The following is a 20187-nucleotide window of genomic DNA, read 5'->3' as shown; positions in this document are numbered from 1 at the left end:
ATTTGGTTAATGTCACAAATCATTTTGATTAAGAGCATCCGGCATGTTATCCAACCTGAGCAATGATCAGCAACAGGGATACAGCCAACATTTTTAAAAGCTGCAAGCGACTTTCTGTTTAATTATAACATTTATAGGTTTTTACACTTATGTATATCCCACCTTCGCGGGTGGTGCTGTGGGTTAAACCACAGAGCCTAGGACTTGCCGATCAGAAGGTCGGCGGTTCAAATCCCCGCGACGGGGTGAGCTCCCATTGTTCAGTCCCTGCTCCTGCCAACCTAGCGGTTCAAAAGCACATCAAAGTGCAAGCAGATAAATAGGTACTGCTCCGGCGGGAAGGTAAACGGCGTTGCCGTGTGCTGCTCTGGTTCGCCAGAAGTGGCTTAGTCATGCTGGCCACATGACCCGGAAGCTGTACACTGGCTCCCTCGGCCAATAAAGCAAGATGAGCACCGCAACCCCAAAGTCGGTCACGACTGGACCTAATGGTCAGGGGTCCCTTTACCTTTACATTTATATCCCACATTTCCTCTATGGAGCTCAAAGTAGGGTGCGGAACCCCATTAGCTAGCCTACGCATGGTGGAGGACCTTGCCCTGTCACTAGTACTGAAATAAAATTCCAGCCAGACCCATTACTATTTCTGCATCATGTCTCTGTCTCCCATGTGCTAGAGCTGCCCAGTTAGCAGAAATTGGGAGCTTTTCAGCCACTGCAGGCTCCAACGCAAGGCATTTAGGAGCACCGAACACAGAGAGTGCCTGGATTTCAAGTGAATGGTGTGCATGTTCCACTGTGAAACATGGAACGTTCCAGAAAACGCAACCGAAGTCTCTCTGAAAGTAGACAGTGGAACATTTGCCCATGTATGCAGAATGAAAACGGTAGATCTAGCAGAAAAGCAGCCCATGGAAATCTGCATTCATGGTTGTTGTTGATGATGATGATGATGATTGAATTTATATACGGACTGCAAGAAGATCAAACCTATCCATTCTGAAGGAAATCAGCCCTGAGTGCTCACTGGAAGGACAGATCCTGAAGCTGAGGCTCCAATACTTTGGCCACCTCATGAGAAGAGAAGACTCCCTGGAAAAGACCCTGATGTTGGGAAAGATGGAGGGCACAAGGAGAAGGGGACGACAGAGGTCGAGATGGTTAGACAGAGTTGTCGAAGCTACTAACATGAGTTTGACCAAACTGTGGGAGGCAGTGGAAGACAGGAGTGCCTGGCATGCTCTGGTCCATGGGGTCACGAAGAGTCGGACATGACTAAACAACTAAAGAACAACAACAACAGGCTCCTATGATGTAAGTAATAGGCCCCACCTGCTAGCCTGCTGCCTAAAATATCACTGGTTTGCTCATTTCTCTATATAGGGTGCCTACATTCTGCACAAGGGACGCGGGTGGCACTGTGGGTTAAACCACAGAGCCTAGGACTTGCCGATCAGAAGGTCAGTGGTTCAAATCCTTGCGACGGGGTGAGCTCCCGTTGCTTGGTCCCAGCTCCTGCCAACCTAGCAGTTCAAAAGCACATCAAAGTGCAAGTAGATAAATAGGTACCGCTCCAGCGGGAAGGTAAACGGCGTTTCCGTGCACTGCTCTGGTTCGCCAGAAGCGGCTTAGTCATGCTGGCCACATGACCCAGAAGCTGTACGCCGGCTCCCTGGGCCAATAAAGCGAGATGAGTGCCGCAACCCCAGAGTTGGTCACGACTGGACCTAATGGTCAGGGGTCCCTTTACCTTTACATTCTGCATGGATGGGTTGCATGGCAACATGTGCAAATGGCTTTAGATACCTATTAGGTCCATAAATTACCATATAGCATATATTCAAAACAGCAACAATTTGCTGTTGACATATAAAGGGCCCCCATTACCTTCAGTAGCTTAGGGCCTCATCAAACCCATATCTGGCCCTGGCCTGGGGGTGGGGGCAGAGCTGCACAGGAGCAGCCGTGGACCCAGACTGGGGCTTCCCCAGCGTACCTGAACAGTCCCAACTGCACCACTGCCCTGCCTTGCTCCCACTCCGTCCCAGTAGGAACATGCTGGGAGTCGAGATATGGGCCCCATTGCACTGCCCCATCACACTGTTTGTTCCTAAGCACATCTCCCTTCCTCTGGGGCCATTGCCCTTATTGGTTGGGGCTGCTGATCCATTCGAAAGTTCACACATTCCCCATCCCTGAAATAAACCTTGTTTATACCCAACTAAGTCTTTGGGTCATTTGTATTCAGAGTCCTTGGTGGCAGTGCGTATGAGCGCTCTCTCTCTCTCTCTCTCTCTCTCTCTCTCTCTCTCTCTCTCTCTACCTTGCTCCCATTTTGCAATGCCAGCCGTAGTGTGTGTGTGTGTGTGTGTGTGTGTGTATATATATATATATATATATATATATATATATATATATATATCCTATTAATTTTAACATCAAGCCATCCATTGATTTCTTCCACACACACAAAAAAGCAATTTCACTGCAGGATGCATATGACTATCAGACGCGCGTTCCAAAACCAATGATAGCTAATGACAAACAAATTAAAGTTATAATTACCAATCAAAGATTGGTTGCCGTGCTGCCGTGCAAAATTAATGCGAGTGCGACACAGTCGATAGGCATGAGCCACAGCCCCGTACGAAAAGTGCTCTGAAAGTAGCTGGGGAAAGACTACATTATAATCCTGGGGCATCCATTCTTTTCCCCCCCAGACTCTTGAGACAAATCCTAGCACATGCGACCTCTTGATTCTTCAGAGATCATGATAAAGCGCCCCTCGTTTAAAACAGGCTCAAAAAGCCAACTTTCAACATAATCTCAGAAAGCTAAGTACTTCCTAGCAACCACCTTTGGATTAGAGTGTAAAGATTTCCTGAGAAGGAACAACAAAGGCCGCATTGCAATCCCGACCCTGAAAATCCCTGAACGTTGATCAGTGTTAGAAGCTGGAGGGGGAGAAGACTGCCGCTGAACATAAATAAGATGAGCCTGCTGGATCAAGCCAATGGCCCGTCTGGTCCAATATCCCCTTCCCACGAGGGCTGACCTGTGGGAAACCAGCAAGCAGGATTCGGGCACATGAATAACTCTCCCATCCTGCAGGATCCAGGAACTGGTATTCAGAAGCTGGTGTGCAGTTATTGCCTCCAACTGTGGAGGGCAGAGAATAGCCATTATGGCTAGTCGCCTCGGATCTTCTTCTTCTTTGGCGATCACTCGTAGCCGAGTGAGATTGTCTTCCATAAACACAGTTTTAATAGTGAGTCGGTAAGTGACTGTGGAGGCCAGTTCTCGATCCACACATCTTTCCACAGTGGGGACATTGGTTTCTGGGCGGGAGTTGATCACAGTGAGGGTTTGCCAAGCATGCCTTCCTCTTAGCATGTTTTTGCCTTACGTCCTGAGTTCAAGTGTCTTCAAAGCCCATGACACCTTTGGTAAAGGCTGTTCTCCAATTGGAGCACTTGCAGGCCAGTGTTTCCCAATTGTTGGTGTTTATACTAAATTTTAAAAAATTTGCCTTGAGACAGTCTTTAAACCTCTTTTGTTGACCACCAGCATTACACTTTCCATTCTTAAGTTCAGAATAGAGTAGTTGCTTTGGAAGATGATGATCAGGCATCCGCACAACATGACCAGTCCAACGAAGTTGATGTTGAAGAATCATTGCTTTGACACTGATGATCTTTGCTTCTTCCAGTACACTGGTATTAGTTCGCCTGTCTTCCCAAGTGATGTGTAAAAATTTTCGGAGACACCGTTGATGGATTCTTTCGAGGAGTTGGAGATGGCATTTATAAGTGGTCCATGTTTCACAAGCATACAGTAAGGTTGGTAGTACCCTCCATGGAGTTGTATGATCCTCTTTTAAAGCCATCTAAGTTGGTGTTCATCTAGCTCAGAGAGGACTTAACATGATAAGCAGGCACAGAAAGCTGCCCTATGATTGAATATGGAAAACCAGAGGGAATGGGATGGAATGGCTTGGAAAAGAAGTGTGGCTGGCTAGAACCCTGAGTGTTCCACGCTGCAACATTTTCTCGCAGGTCCAAGTTGGTCTAGAGCAATGGCATTATTATTATTATTATTATTAGTAGTAGTAGTAGTAGTAAATTTATATACTGACCTGTACCCAGAGGTCACAGAATAAAATCAAGATATAAAACCACAAAATACATAATAGCCCGCCCCCCAAAAAACCCCCACATTTTAAAAGGGCATAGGATGTCAGTCAAATCAAGCAAAGGTCTGGTTAAAAAGGAATGCTTTTGCCTGGTGCCTAAGGGTGTATAATGAAGGCGCCAGGCGAACTTCCCTGGGAGAGCATTTCACAGATGGGGAGCCACTGCAGAGAAGGCCCTGTTCTCATGTTGCCACCCTCCAAACCTCTCAGGGAAGAGGCACATGAAGAAGGGCCTCAGATGATCTCAGGGTCTGGGTAGGTTCATGTGGAAAGAGGCGGTCCTTGAGGTATTGCAGTCCTGAGTCGTTTGATCTAATGCTTGATGTGAGCTGAAACATTCCTTTTTTTATAAATAAATAAAAAAGATATTGCTTTTAGCTGCACTTTTCCAGGCCTGATACGAGGCACTGACATTCGTTTTTAAAGCCCTCAATGACATGTCCCAAATAGCTATGAGACCACCTCCTTTTACTACAAACCCTCTTAGGTGGTAAGATCAGCAGTTCCTCAGATGTTTTGGAGGGATGGCCTAGCAGAGGGCATTCTGAATAGCTCAGTTGGCCAAAGCACAGTTCTGATAATACCAAGGTTGCTGGTTCAATCTCTGTGAGGGACAGCTGCATATTCCTGCATTGCAGGGGGCTGGGCTGGATGATCCTCAGGGTCCCTTCCAACTTATGATTCTCTGAGGCAGCCCCTAAGTTGTAGAGCTCCCTCCCTGCAGAGGTGTGTCTGGCACCTGTGCTTCTACAGCTTTCGTTGTATGTTGAAGATACTCCTTTCACCATGTCCTTTGACACCTGAGATGTGCATTTTGAGGAGCTCTGCCCCATCCCTGTGTTTTCGCAGTTTTTAAAGCTGAGTTTTGAAGATTGAAGATTGAAATGCTTTATTGTCACTTGTACAACTTGTATACAGTGAGATTACACGAGCACCCCCCCACTCAGCTCTCTTAGTCTTAATTCCCCTGACGCACACCCACCAAGCCCAAAAGTCAGTTGTCCTGTTGTTATCTTTTCATTCAGCAGCCTAACAGCCCACGGATAGAAGCTGTTCTTTACCCTGTTGGTGTGACTAATCATGCTTCTATATCTTCTGCCCGAGGGCAGGAGATCAAGAAAGTGCCGGCCAGGGTGTGAATCATCTCTGAGAATTTTCCTCACTTTCCTGAGGCAACATACTTCCGCTATTTCATCCAGCGGATTCACGGGACAGCCCATAAAATCTTGTGCTGTATTCACCACCCTCTGTAGGCACTTCCTATCAGATGATGTCAAACCAGCATACCACACCGTGATGCAGTATGAAAGGACACTTTCTACTGTGGACCGGTAGAAGGAGATCATCAAATGTTGATTGACATCATTCTTACACAATACTCTGAGGAGATGGAGTCTCTGTTGGGCTTTCTTAACCACCTGGGTTGTATTGATTTTCCAAGTAAGGTCTTCACTGAGATAAACTCCTAGGAATTTAAAGGAAGAGATATCTCCACACAGCCCTTCCCAATGTACAGTGGGGCTGTTCTCCTCTAAATTGTGGTAACTGACCCTGAGACATGCTGGTGAAGGGCAGGTAATAAATTTAATAAGAGGAGAGGAGGAGGAGGAGGAGGAAAAAGAAGGAGAAGAAGCAGATGGAGAGAAGGAGGAAGAAGAGAGCTTGCTGAGAGTGCTTCCTGGTGAAAGTTTCCTGTGGGACAGGTGCATTATATTAGGCTCTTTTCTGGTAACTGTATAAACCAGCCATGCTTGTTAAACCTTTGCCTAACTGGGCAGCTGAGAAGCTTGCAGAGACAAAGCATTTATATCAGTAAATGAGAAATACAGCTCTGGACTTGTGCTCGTAAAGTTTAAAGCCCGGTTCACTTGGCAGGAGGGAAATAATGAAAAAGCACCACCAAGGGTAGAGCTCTCTTGAGGAGGAACCATTTCACATCTATAAACCCCAAATCTGAATAAAGGGCACAAAGTGAAGGTCTCATCTTTGAAGCACCGCTTTCAGGCAAGGAGTGTAACGAAATCAGTGGGTGATGCCAGATGGGTGCTGATGGCGAGATGGGTGCTCCACAGGCACGCACAGATTTTGCAGCATCCACGTGAGGTACTGGCATCAAAATACCAGCTCATATTTCCTCCCTAGTGTGCTACTTCTTTAATCCAGATTTAGCCTTTCTGAGGTTACCTCTGAAAATGGAGGTACATTTTTGAGCATGACAGCTGTGGTGGTTTTTGTTTTTTTAAGATTTCCATTTTAAAGTGTTCCGTTCCAGCCTCTAATTCTAGGAGGGCAGGGAGAGGGACCAGCCTGGGAATCCAGAATAGGAATGGCAACAGTGTTAGGACAAACCGTGATGCAACAGCCTAGTGATGGGAAGCTGGAAGTTTTGCTGCTCCGATTTCTGAAGAGAAAATAATAATAATAATAATAATAATAATAATAATAATAATAATAATAATAATAATAATAATTAATAATAATTTATTATTTATACCCCGCCCATCTGGATGGGCCTCCCCAGCCACTCTGGGCGGCTTCCATAGAAACCAAAAATACAGTAAAATATCACACGTTAAAAACTTCCCTGAACAGGGCTGCCTTAAGATGTCTTCTGAATGTCAGGTAGTTGTTTATCGCTTTGACATCTGCTGGAAGGGCGTTCCACAGGGCGGGCGCCACTACCGAGAAGGCCCTCTGCCTGGTTCCCTGTAGCTTTGCTTCTCGCAGTGAGGGAACCGCCAGAAGGCCCTCGGCGCTGGACCTCAGCGTCCGGGCAGAATGATGGGGGTGGAGACGCTCCTTCAGGTATACTGGGCCGAGGCCGTTTAGGGCTTTAAAGGTCAGCACCAACACTTTGAATTGTGCTCGGAAACGTACTGGGAGCCAATGTAGGTCTTTCAAGACCGGTGTTATATGGTCTCGGCGGCCGCCCCCAGTCACCAGTCTAGCTGCCGCATTCTGGATTAGTTGTAGTTTCCAAGTCACCTTCAAAGGTAGCCCCACGTAGAGTGCATTGCAGTAGAAAAGGGGGAGGAGGCCCGTCATGAAAGCAAAGAAGGATAGAAATATAATAAACGATAATAAGTCGGAACAGCCGTTTCTTACCTAGCACAAAAGGCTTCTGAAAAAGGCAGAACGCAGTCAGGGGCAATTTGTTTTTGTCTTGTTTACACACTTCTCCTTGCCTCAGGATAAACATACCCTCATTGTGGGTTTGAAAAGCCTGGCAAGATGACAAATGGCAGGTGCCAACAATCCCAAGGGGTCCCTTGGCAATCTGCTTGCTTTGGCACCGGTTCACATCCGCAGCACTGCACAAGGCAATGGGTACACAGAAGTTCTCACAATATCCAACACCTCCCTCCCTCAGGGTAGCTTACCATCAGGAAACAGCTCCCCAGGGATCCGCCTGTAGATCTCTAGCAAGACTGTCAAACAACAATCTTTTCTCGTGATGCAAAGGCTGGAGAAATATCTGCCTGCATTTAGCACGCACGATTTCAGACGAAGCAACAGACTGAAAAGGAAACGTCTTTAGAAATTCAGAGATCACAACACCCCACATCCTTCATAAATGAGACCTTTAAAGGGAAGAAGAGTTTGGATTTGATATCCCGCTTTATCACTACCCGAAGGAGTCTCAAAGTGGCTATCATTCTCCTTTCCCTTCCTCCCCCACAACAAACACTCTGTGGGGCTGAGAGACTTCAGAGAAGTGTGACTAGCCCAAGGTCACCCAGCAGCTGCATGTGGAGGAGCAGGGAAGCGAACCCGGTTCACCAGATTACGAGTCTACCGCTCTTAACCACTACACCACACTGGGAAGGGGGGTTAGCTCAATCACAGAGCAGAAGGGCCCAGGTAGGACTGAATGTCCTTGTCTGACACCCTGGAGAGTCACTGCCAGCCAGTGTCGATAATACTAAGTTTGATGACTGCCCAGTGGTCTGACTGAGGGTACAATAACTTTCTGTGTTCCTGTGACTTACCTCCCATTCTACCTAACTCTAGCCCAGGTGCTTCCAAACATTTAGCATTCCAAAAATACTGCCACACGGGCTTCATGGCTAAGGGACCCCTACATACTCAGAGACTTGGGGTTTTAGGACATGCTTTCAGTTCACTGTGGACACACTGCCTGGCCCTGCAGGATGTAAGAATATAAAAGGTAAAGGTAAAGGTACCCCTGCCCATACGGGCCAGTCTTGCCAGACTCTAGGGTTGTGCGCCCATCTCATTTAAGAGGCCGGGGGCCAGCGCTGTCCGCAGACACTTCCGGGTCATGTGGCCAGCGTGACAAGCTGCATCTGGCGAGCCAGAGCCGCACACGGAAACGCCATTTACCTTCCCGCTAGTAAGCGGTCCCTATTTATCTACTTGCACCCGAAGGTGCTTTCGAACTGCTAGGTTGGCAGGCGCTGGGACCGAACAACGGGAGCGCACCCCGCCGCGGGGATTCGAACCGCCGACCTTACGATCGGCAAGCCCTAGGCGCTGAGGCTTTTACCCACAGCGCCACCCGCGTCCCCATGTAAGAATATAAGCAGACCAAAAAAAGACAATCTGCCTTTGCTAAAAGACCAGCCAGCTTTTTAAAAAAGCCGTGAAGTAATGCACAGCCATAATCGCTTTTCTCTGTGGTTGCTTCTCCCCTCCCCAACTACTCAACTATTTCAGATATTAATATTGCACAGCTCGAAGCAACAGGATACGTAAAGATGGAATCCTTTTGAGATAAAAAAATGTCCAGTCCAATAAACATGATTCAAAACTTTACTAACCAGAACTTCTTCAAAACAGGTACAAAAACAAATCAATGATACATCCAAGTAGTTCCATAAGACATAACCCTTGCCCATGCGTAGGCTCAGCATCATCTTAGAAATATAATATAATTCTAAACAGATCTGGAATCAAAGGTCTCTCTCTGCCTACAGTCTCCATTAGCCTGGAACTGTTTTCTCTCCCGGAGAGATTCATTTGCACATATTTCTCCCACTGTGCCTGGTAACAAAAGACAAAGGCAATTCCCTTCAAAAGGGTGATTTGCAATTGAATACCTTAATCGTGTGATCTAAGGTTAAACACTCACCTGAAAGAGCAGAGAACACCAGCAGTTAATTCTTAACCCAGCTAGAAGCTCAAGGAGGTCGCTTTAGCCTTTGTAGTTGCTTTTGAAACCATCTGCAAGATGCCAGCAAAGGTGCAAGAGAATTTGTTTATTAGAGCTACAACCTTTTGAGGCAGAACATACTTCTTTTGAGAGCAGCTGAGCCAGTTTCTTCAAAGGAACTTCTGAGAGAGTGTATTCAGCAGTGTTGTGGAATCCAGGCACCTCTCTGTGTCTGGAAAAGCATATGTAAGTCACCAGAGGGTACCCGTGTTTTATCGTGTTTTTAATATTCTGTTGGGAGCCGCCCAGAGTGGCTGGGGAAACCCAGCCAGATGGGCCAGGTATAAATAATTTTTTGTTGTTGCTGCTGCTGCTATTGTTGTTAAATGTCACCGTGTCAGCAGAAAGTGGCACGAAAGAAGTGGCTATCAGCCAGAGTAACTCTAAAGGTGTGTGATTCATTCTGACCCTTCCTTAATTTATTGTGCTCCGTGCCACCCCAAACTTAGAGAAGCAGGTCTTTGAAAAGAACATGGTGGCCCTGACCGCAAGCAGAATTAAAGGCTTAATTCAACACTTTTTGTGTGGCAGCATGCTCTGTCCCACTAGGCTGTTTGGAGTGTGTCTAGGAAGCATTTGCAAAAGCAGTGTTTCTGTGGTTTGTGCCAGGGCTCCAGCTGATGACCTTAGCATTCAGTCTCAAACTCAAGAGAACTGGCTTTGACCTGTAGGTGCTTTTCAGCTGACCCAAAGTCTAGCACTCCCAAAAAAGGTGGTGGGGGGATCCAGACATGTCTGGTACTCTTTCGACAAGTGTTCCCAGTGAAATCTCTAAAAATCTTTGGTTCTTTGCCAATTCGTTCAGTTGTAATTTATTTTTGTTTGCATTCGTCTACATAAAAAAATAAAAATGCAATAATAATAACAACAACAACAATAATGTGTCTCTTTCACCTAACTACATATGTGGCATTTAGGCACCCGTGTTTAAGCCAAGGTGTGTGCCTCTTCCATAGTTCTGCATCACACAAAGCTGTGTGTGGAAATAATAAACTTGTGACTCAGCAGTTCCTGAAAGACTCGTATTTGTTTTGCTGCAAACAGTCAGTTTTGCTGACTCATCTGAGATCTTTGGAGTATGGGATCAAGCTTTTTTAGTAATGCCCTCCTATGTACTGATGTCAATAATATAGCTAAGGGGGAGGGCTTAAGAGCTGGGTGGGAAAGACCCTGCAGCTTTTGAGACAGGCATTAGTGGTGGGGGGGGGGAGAGACGAGCTGTAAACTGGAGTCACTTTTTAGGTACAGGTGCCTCTTTCTGGGGTTGCAATCTGAAGGCAGCCCTGTATAGGGAATTTTTTGAATGCTTAATGTTTTATTATATTTTTATATATGTTGGAAACTGCCCAGAGAGGCTGGGGCAACCTAGTCAGATAGGCAGGGTAAAAATATTATTATTATTATTATTATGGAATAGGATGTCCCTATTGTCATCAGATACATGTTGGAGGGTATGGAAATCTTATGCTGCTTGCAGAAATGTGGAACATGTAAGAAAATGCATTCTGGTGTTTCTGCATATCTATAGCGCTCATGCTGGATCAAGTGAAGCAGCTTTTGAGCAATACTGTGACGAGGGGGACTAAGCCACGCGTTAGCAAAGGACTATTCTGAAAAATCGGGGGTTGCAAATGTTTTTGGACCAATGGACACAATTATAACTTTGAGGAAAGCGGCGTGGGCACCAGTCTCGAAACGGCTGCTGCGGGGTGTGACATAACACCACAACACGGCTGTTGCATCTGAATGAGCAGAACAAGAGACAGGAAAACAAAATTGTGCAGGGTTGTGAATTTTTGAAGGGGTGTTTACTCAGACCTTTTATGGGCACCAGAGTTGCTGGACTGCCGAGAGTGCCGTACTGGCGATCACATAGAGTAGGGTATCGGTTGAATACTCTGAAGCTCTCTGCTGAAGTTTCCCCTTCCGAACGGAAGAGTAATATCTGCAAAGAAGGGTTTCGCTAAATTCCGTGGACGTTTGCCAGCGTTAGCACAAAAGCACGCAGCATCTGCTGGAAGGCTGAAGCGCATCTTTGCAACCAGGGAAAAGATTCTCGAAAGGATTTATTATCCTGGAAAATAGTTATTGCACAAAGCAAATGCCAAAACAATGCAATTATGAGTTTTATTGTTCAGGGCCTGGAGCTGGCAAGCGGCTACAGCTGGAGGGGCCGAACCACAGCCAGCCGAAATCAGTATTGCTCCAGCGACTGCAAAAGGAGGAAGGGAAATAATCAGGAGATGAAAGGACAAATGGCCAAACTGTGTGTTGGCCAGACTACAACAAACAAGACAAACTCTCTTAAGGGAAATTATCATGATTCAGATATTGCAAATTATGAGAATTTGCAAACTAGAACTCCTCTGTGGCACCATCTCTCCCATCCAAATGGTCCTCAGTTGCCACTTTTCCCATAAAGCTTTGCTCTTAGTAGGGATGGGGGTGGGGTGGAATCAATTCAGCCTGCAGTGATTCCATTTTGCACTTCTTGAACCAACACAAGGAGCATGATGCAGCCCTCCTTCAAAACCTGCAGCTCTCTGAATTTTGCAATACAATTCTCCACCCAAAGAATGTGTACCAAGATGCACATACTAGGATAACATGTGCAATGCATATATTAGTGGAAATGGCATGCATAAATGCATTGCATTAGGGGGAACCAATTGCAAAAATGTGTGCTTTGGGCAAAATTGCATACGAAAATGTGTGCGTTAGAGATTTGCACTAAAATTATAGTGAATGCTAATGAAAATAGCACACAAAAATGTGTTATATCCTGCACACTGTGGGGGTAGAAATCAATTATTGTCAGTCATATCCTGTGTCAGGTATCACCTATAGTTTTGCTGAGACCGCGGAAGGACTGGGCTTTGCTCAAAATGACAACCATCATTTCAAAGCTGTTTCAGTTACCTCCAGATTGGTTGTTTCAATTCACCGATTTTCCAATCTCAAAACAGTTCTCTCTTTAAATCCTTTCTCTCAAAACCTCTTTCTTTTTCTCAGTTTTACTGCAGTCTTTCCCCTTCTCTCCTCCTCTTCCTTAGAACCTATAGTTCCACCACGCAATTCTGCCACCATCTTCCACCCTCAAACCCTCCTTTCTCTTTGCTGAGAAGCCTTCATTAGTCCAACATATAATGGCTATTTCATTATTACATTCTCAGAAAAATAAAAGAAGAAAAGGCACTTTTCCAGAAACATTCTGATCTCGTCTCTGCTGCTCTCCTGAATATTGCAACTGGGCCTTCTCCTGCCTTAAGGAATAGTCCAAAGTTGCCTGCATGACTCCTTCCATTTGGGTTAACATCTGCCAGTCTGTGTCATCGTTATCAGACAGACAACAGGCTGTCCTCCAGAATAGGCCCAGGAACATATTGAGAAACTGTTCCTCTAGCACCACACTGGAGCTATATTTTCTCCAGTCATTTGTCTTCCCTGAACATGGAGAAGTAGCCTGCAGGCATATTGAAAGTCCAGTGTCCTGGACAAGTATGGTAAGAAATTGTCCCTCTTCTTCCTTTGAAGTTTATTGCTCAGTTTGCTGCTTACTGCTCAGCTGCACCTCAAAGCAGCTTTCTCTTTTTTCCATCCTTCATGGGACATCTGAAACCTAAATCTACCTTCCTGCAACTTAAATCTATTGGTCTAGTCCAGGGGTTGGCAACGTTTACCTCGCTTGGGCCGGTTCACTCCTGTGGAGATCGCTCCGTGGCCCAGATCACATCTGCGCAGACATGATTTTTGGCGTCTGCATCTGTGCAGATGCAATTTTTGGCACTGCAGAAGCAGGTCCGCGCTCCACACTGCACCAGTTTAGCGCAGCATGCGGGGACTCGCCGAGCAGGCAGCTCAGTTCGGGGGCGGCTCGGGGGCCGTTTAAACGACTCCCATGGGTCGCTTGTGGCCCATGGGCTGCAGGTTGCCGACCACTGGGACTCTGGTGTTAGGATGTAGTTCCGTTCCACCTTAAAAGGAACAGGCATGACTGTTGTGTGTCACATGCCTGTTTACATTTCCAGCACAGGCTTGCTGGGAACTTCCATTTGTATAGTGCTTTTACACTGCTGTTTTGCTGGACATGAAGGGAAGCAGACATGTTTTTTCTTTGTTCCTGAACTATGCTGAATAAATGCTGTAAATATGCTTACACATGTTTCTGTCCGCCACTTCCGTTGTGAAGAAGATTTATTCACTCTGCTGATAGAGCGTGCCGAGTCTCTAAACATATCTGAGGCTCGTGTCGCTGTTTGATGCTGTTCCAAGGGAGACCGGTGATTGCCCGGCTGCCGGCCGGTGGCTGGAGCCAGCTGGGGGCCTGCCTGATGCCCCTGTCTCCCCGGCAGTATCCCAACATCTAGTCCTACATTCAAAGACAGCAGAAGACAACCCATTCCAAACTGCTTTTAACAGGTTCCTAGACCTTTTTAAAAGGCAGCACGTTTGGGGGAGATGCATGGGATCTTAGCTAACTGTTTTGTTATCCAGCCCCCTAAGCACAGAGAAGTAGCCTGAAGACATGTTCTGCCTCTGCTAGCGAGAGAGAGGCATTCCAGCACATAGCGTTGCCATATGTCTTCCCCACCTCCGAGCAGAGAAGCCAAGCTACAACGCTTTCCAGAATGCCCCAGCTGCACCAAAGTTCGGTGAGAACCGGGGTGCTCCAGTGCACAGCATTGCCGCTTGTCTTCCTCCTCCCCAGTGTGGAGAAACTGAGAGGCAATGCTTTGCAGAACATCCTTCTGTGACAGAAGTCAGGGGAGCAAGAGGTGGCAATCCCTGTTTTGCCTCAGCTGGCAAAACAGGACAAGGCCATCCCTGGTTGTAACAGCCCATTAAATTCAATGGGACGTACTTCCATGGACAAATGCTGAAGAATCAATGAAACTAATCAGTGAAACGACTGGATTTCACAAAACCATTTCTCCTGATTTTTGTCGTTTAGTCGTTTAGTCGTGTCCGACTCTTCGTGACCCAATGGACCAGAGCACGCCAGGCACTCCTGTCTTCCACTGCCTCCCGCAGTTTGGTCAAACTCATGCTGGTAGCTTCAAGAACACTGTCCAACCATCTCGTCCTCTGCCGTCCCCTTCTCCTTGTGCCCTCCATCTTTCCCAACATCAGGGTCTTTTCCAGGGAGTCTTCTCTTCTCATGAGGTGGCCAAAGTATTGGAGTCTCAGCTTCAGGATCTGTCCTTCCAGGGAGCACTCAGGGCTGATTTCTTTAAGAATGGAGAGGTTTGATCTTCCTGCAGTCCATGGGACTCTCAAGAGTCTCCTCCAGCACCATAATTCAAAAGCATCAATTCTTCGGCGATCAGCCTTCTTTATGGTCCAGCTCTCAGATTACTGGATCAGAAATTTGGGGGCAAATCATTTTTCAACAGCAACAAGTAGGGCTGATCTTATTTAATAAGTGGAGGATTTGTTCCAGAAGAGTCCATCAGCAAACCAGACAACCACAATGGCAGGACAAACACAATGTATGATGTAGTCTCTTAGATACGTATCTTAAATGTCAAAAATTCATGATTTGGCCACAGAAGGTGACCCGGAGGTAAATAATATATTAACTCATATTTCACACATCACTGCTCTCTGCTGTATAATCACAGACCTGGAACCACAAGTCTGTTCAAGAAGGAATGACTGGATACTAGAATGAATACTGCTGTGAATTATCTGCTAACCAGCTTTCAAACTTCCTGCAAACTTTTCGGTATATATAAAGGAAAAACCCAGAGCAAGCAAAATGGAAGCACTGGACATTTTTTGTTACAGTTTCCTTGATATCAAACAGAGATGGAATCCTATTAAACCAAGAAATGAGTCAAGAGCCTAGCATTGCTTTTTAATTAAAGATTGCTTTCCTCCCGTAGGGTTGCCAAGCCAGACATTAGGAAATAAATAATCCTTTGGAACAGTGACATCTGAAATAAGGGAGGCTTTATGTTTATAGCAAATATGAATAGCTGGTATAAAGGGCATTCTGTGTGATTGTCTGTGTGACTGTAAATACCCCCAGCACAAACTCACAAAAATGTAAACAACTAGAATGAAGAGGGTAGCACTTCACGTATGAGTAAAAATAGATGCGTGAAAGTAGGTTTCTGCAATATCTAAAAGAGCCTCGTCCCTACATATGAACATTAAAAGAGCTGCTGGATGTGTTATTCTTTGAAGGAGAACTACCTGAAAATGATTTATAGATGGTATTTAACTCCAAGTAGACTTGGGACGCGGGTGGCGCTGTGTGCTAAACCACAGAACCTAGGACTTGCCAATCAGAAGGTTGGCGATTCGAATCCCCGCGACGGGGTGAGCTCCCGTTGCTCGGTCCCTGCTCCTGCCAACCTAGCAGTTCAAAAGCATGTCAAAGTGCAAGTAGATAAATAGGTACCGCTCCGGCGGGAAGGTAAACGCCGTTTCTGTGCGCTGCTCTGGTTCACGAAGCAGCTTAGTGATGCTGGCCACATGACCCGGAAGCTGTACGCCGGCTCCCTCGGCCAATAAAGCGAGATGAGCGCCGCAACCCCGGAGTCAGTCACGACTGGACCTAATGGTCAGGGGTCCCTTTACCTTTACTTAGACTTGCTAAAATGTATAAGTACAAATCAGATAAGTGTTGGAGATGTGATGAGGTTGAGGGAACGTTTTACCATATGTGGTAGACTTGTAAAAGGGTAAAAGAGTATTGGGAAATGATATATAATGAATTGCAAAAAATGTTTTAAAGTACCTTCCCCAAAAAAACCAGAGTCCTTTTTATTGGGGATAATTCAGAGGAAAATTCCCAGGTGTCAAAAAAGATTATTTATGTACATATGCTACTACTGCGGCCCATGTTCTCCTAGGCCCAAAATGGAAAACGAGCAAGATACCAACCAAAGAAGAATGGCAACTTAAGCTGATGGAATATGCGCAGCTTGCAGATTTCACATATAGTATAAGAGAACAAGAAGAACATACAATTAAAGAAGACTGGAATTTTTTTACTGAATATCTGGGTGGAAATTTTGTTTCTTTAAAAACACTGGCAGCATTAAGATAAATTCAACAGTGTAAATAAGTTTCAATGGATGTAACAATGGATTACTGAATGGCTTAGTTCATGTAAAATATGCAGGGATTTATGATATGCAAAATGAACCATGGAAAGAGAAGAAGGGAAGTCATTGATTTAAGGTTGTCGAAATGAATATTTTGAAATGAAAATTAGAAAAATTTATATCTATCTATCATCTATCATCTATTTCTGCTTCTCTGGCGATCACTCGTAGCCAAGTAAGATTGTCTTCCATAAGGGTTTGGGTTTGGGATGGGTTTTTGGAAGACGCCTGTGTGTGAATTTGTTTTATGTGTATAGATTAGTACATGCTGACCAATGCAGTCTTCGCAGTAAGGCTCCGTTCTGATGGGACGAGTAGTCACGACGAACAGGTAGATTCTTATCTGCTACAGCCTTCATCCACAGCCATTGTAACATGACGCTTGTTATCCGCCTGTTCTGCCGTTGAGGACTTCTTGGATCATTCTTTGTCTGGTTCCTTCCCTTTGACCTTACCGCCTTGGGTGACCCTGCTGGGAGTACGAGATTCCTGACAACTTTGCTCACAAGGGTCATAGGAACATGCAAGCCCACTCACCACAACAAGGTGATGACCCAGCAAGTGAGATCTACCTATCTATCTGCTGGATAAAGCCAATGCATCCTTTTCTCAGTGTGAGGAGCAGCATCCTGCTCTGAGTGGCCAGCCAATGCCTGTGGGAAACCTGTGAGCAAGACGTGAGCACAAGACCTGAGCTCTCCCCTGCTGTGGCTTCCAACAAATGGAATTCAGCTCCAACATTCAAGGCAGCTATCTTTTTACTTTCTTTTTCAAAGGACCGCAGGAGTTACTTTCTTAATTCGCCTCTGCTTTCAGTTCTTCTTTGGCTATTGAGCTTTGATTGCTAGATTTCACTGGTGTTTCAGTTTTATCCATTTAAAAAAAACCTACCATAGAGCTTTGAAAGCCAGAAAATATTTCAGTTCATTTAATTAATGAACCAAGTTCATTTGAAGTCAAGAGGACTATCTGCTTCCTCTGCATACATTGCTTAGGAGTCCGCTTCCTCTTACTGGTGATTTATTTTTTAACAAGCATAATAGAAACGATGAGACGCAGTGCTGTCGCCGCTTGATGGGATATATACAGAGAGAGGAAACAGAGCCACGAGTAAGTTTTAGAGACAATTCCATGCCCAGAATGATGGCCTTTTTGCTTTCAAATCATTAGCTCCCGCTTTTATTTCTGCTTTGCCTTTATTAGCGAAGTCAATAGCATTTATTATGCTGATCCTCCCAAGAGGAAAACATGCTCAGTTATTAACCTTCTTTAGCATTATACTTGCATTTGATCTCTGGGTTAGAAGCTCAACGGAATTCGCTTAATGTGCTTTCATGTTTGAAACGAAATCAAAACAAAGTGAAGCAATCCAGCATTCTTCAACTTGTCATGCAGACTTCTAGGGTTTCAATTTGAAACTGAGCAAAGACAAAATATAAGGCTTGCTTGCTCATTATCCCAGAGTGACCGGCCCACTTAGTGAGGGGAGAGAAGACACCCTATGACTGGACGACTGCCTTTCCCCCCTTGGCATGAAGGAAACACAGGAAAACATCTCTGGACCCATCCAAAATTTGGCTTGACCCATATTTTGATCGGCTTCTCAGAGTTTTTTCGCTCTGTTTTGCAACTGTGCCACAGATTTGCAAAAATCTGATCTTCCCAGATTTGCAAAAAACCCAAAGAGAGATTTGGCCCACTTGATAAACCAATTTTGGAATGGCTCGTGAATAGCTGTCCGTGTTGATTCGATGTTGCAGAAGTGATAAAGTTCTCTCTGTTTCTCATTTTTCCCAGTCTTAAATTCAGTTCATATTTCTGCAGCAATTTGCCAAAAAAATAACATTTCCCTCAAAAAAATTAATCAGCATATTGGTGCAAATTTCTCCTAATAAACATGTTTTCGTATGCAGTTTTGACAAATGTATGCCTTTCTGCAAGCCATTTTCAATCATACAGTACGTTATTTGGTATGTTATTTTCATTAATATCTTCATCTTTGTGCACAATTCTTCCCAAAATGTGCATTTTCGTTAACATCTTGGGGTTAGGGAACTACATTGCAAAATTCAGAGACGTGTGAATTTTGAAAGACGCCTGTGCTTTGGTTCATCTGGAAAGCACAAATTCTAATTGCAAACTGAATCCAATTTCTGTGAGCAATTTCACTCCTCCGACGCTGCATTTTGTGATTGGTATAATTCACATGTCTGTCTGTGAAGACTGTGGGAATGGAAGACAGCCTTATCTCTCTTCCGCTGTATGTGCTTTGTAACATATTTTCACTTTGGGTTGTTCTCTCCGAGTTCTCTCGGAGCTGAAGAGAATGGTCGCCATTATGCTGTAGTCTGTATATAGTGTGTAAATAAATAGTAGCTTGGATCTACTTGCTGGATCTTCTTGCTGTGTTATGCCAGAAGATTAGTGTGCATATATGAAGCTGATATATGTTGCTGAGTGCCCTGGAGAAGAAGGGAGATGCCTTTTCCAGTGCTGTGCACATTGGAGGATGCTCGGAGTTCCAGGGGTTTGCAGGTGACCTCAGGGCATTTTCCAACAATTTCTCCCCCATTCCTAGCAGAGGTGGATTTAGGGCAGTGCGTGTAGTACATTCACACCAGGCATGCAACCCAGGAGGGTGCCTTCTCAGAGCCTGGTAAGCACTTCCCTGGCTACAGGAAGGAGGCATGAGGACTCTGGCAGGGTCCTAGAGTGTGATGGCCTGGGATTTGGACTCAGAGGCTGAACTTGAGGAATCCCAGCCTGCACAGGAGTCCCCGACTCCAGAACCAGCTGAGCTGGGGCTGGGGCCTGAGCCTGAAGGGTCCTCACCTGTGCTGGATCCTCAGGTGCAGGCACCAGCTGAGTCTGCTCTGGCTCCTGAGATGATGGAGGACCCATTGCCTGCAGGTGCTTCACTCTCAGCCTAGTCAGGGGAGGCTGAGGTTGCCTCTGGGTCCGGTAACCCTCCAGCCTCTCCTGAGCTGCAGAGGCTCAGGGCAGAGAGGCGGAGGGAACTAAGTTCCCGCAGGAGGAGTGCTCGCCTCCAGGCCAGGAGAGGCGAGTCAACTGTGGACCAGGGCCACCCTATGCCTCGGGGGAGATAAAAGCCAGTCAGTCCCAGGTTGCGGGAGCAACGTTGTTGCTAGCCTGTTCCTGCCTGCACTCTGTCCTTCTCTTCTGCCAGAGTTCCTGACCCCACCTGACTCCCCACCTTGGACCCAGCTACAGCTTTGATGGACAGCCTCCATACCCCACCATCGACCTCGGACTGGACTCGGACCTCGCCGCACAGTTAACCCTCGGGACCGTCACATACTGGGCTTTGGGAAGGAGGCAGGAGGGCTCTAGGACGCTGCCTGAGCCACACATCACCTTTCCAAAGCCCAGCTTAAGCCGGCGCCACAAGAGCTTTGGAGAGGGCATCAAATGGCCTTGCACAGGGCAGCATATTGCCAAGGTCTGCCCCTGTCCCTAGACGTAGTCCAACAATATCTGGATGTCAGCAGGCCAGTGACTTGTTTTCTGTGCCTTGCCTGTCAGTGGATCTCCTGGGTTTCAGACTAATGCACTTCCCAGGCCTACCGAGAAATACTTGCGCCATTAGCATGCAAGGCCTGGTCTCTGCCTCTGAGCTACACCCCTTCGAAACCTCAGGCTCCTGAGATAAGCCCGGGACAGTTCCCCAGCTGGCTTGCATAGATGCG

The sequence above is a fragment of the Podarcis muralis genome, chromosome 4 (genome assembly GCF_964188315.1).
Source record: "Podarcis muralis chromosome 4, rPodMur119.hap1.1, whole genome shotgun sequence".
NCBI classification, from domain to species: domain Eukaryota; kingdom Metazoa; phylum Chordata; class Lepidosauria; order Squamata; family Lacertidae; genus Podarcis; species Podarcis muralis.
This window is presented reverse-complemented; position numbering follows the sequence as displayed.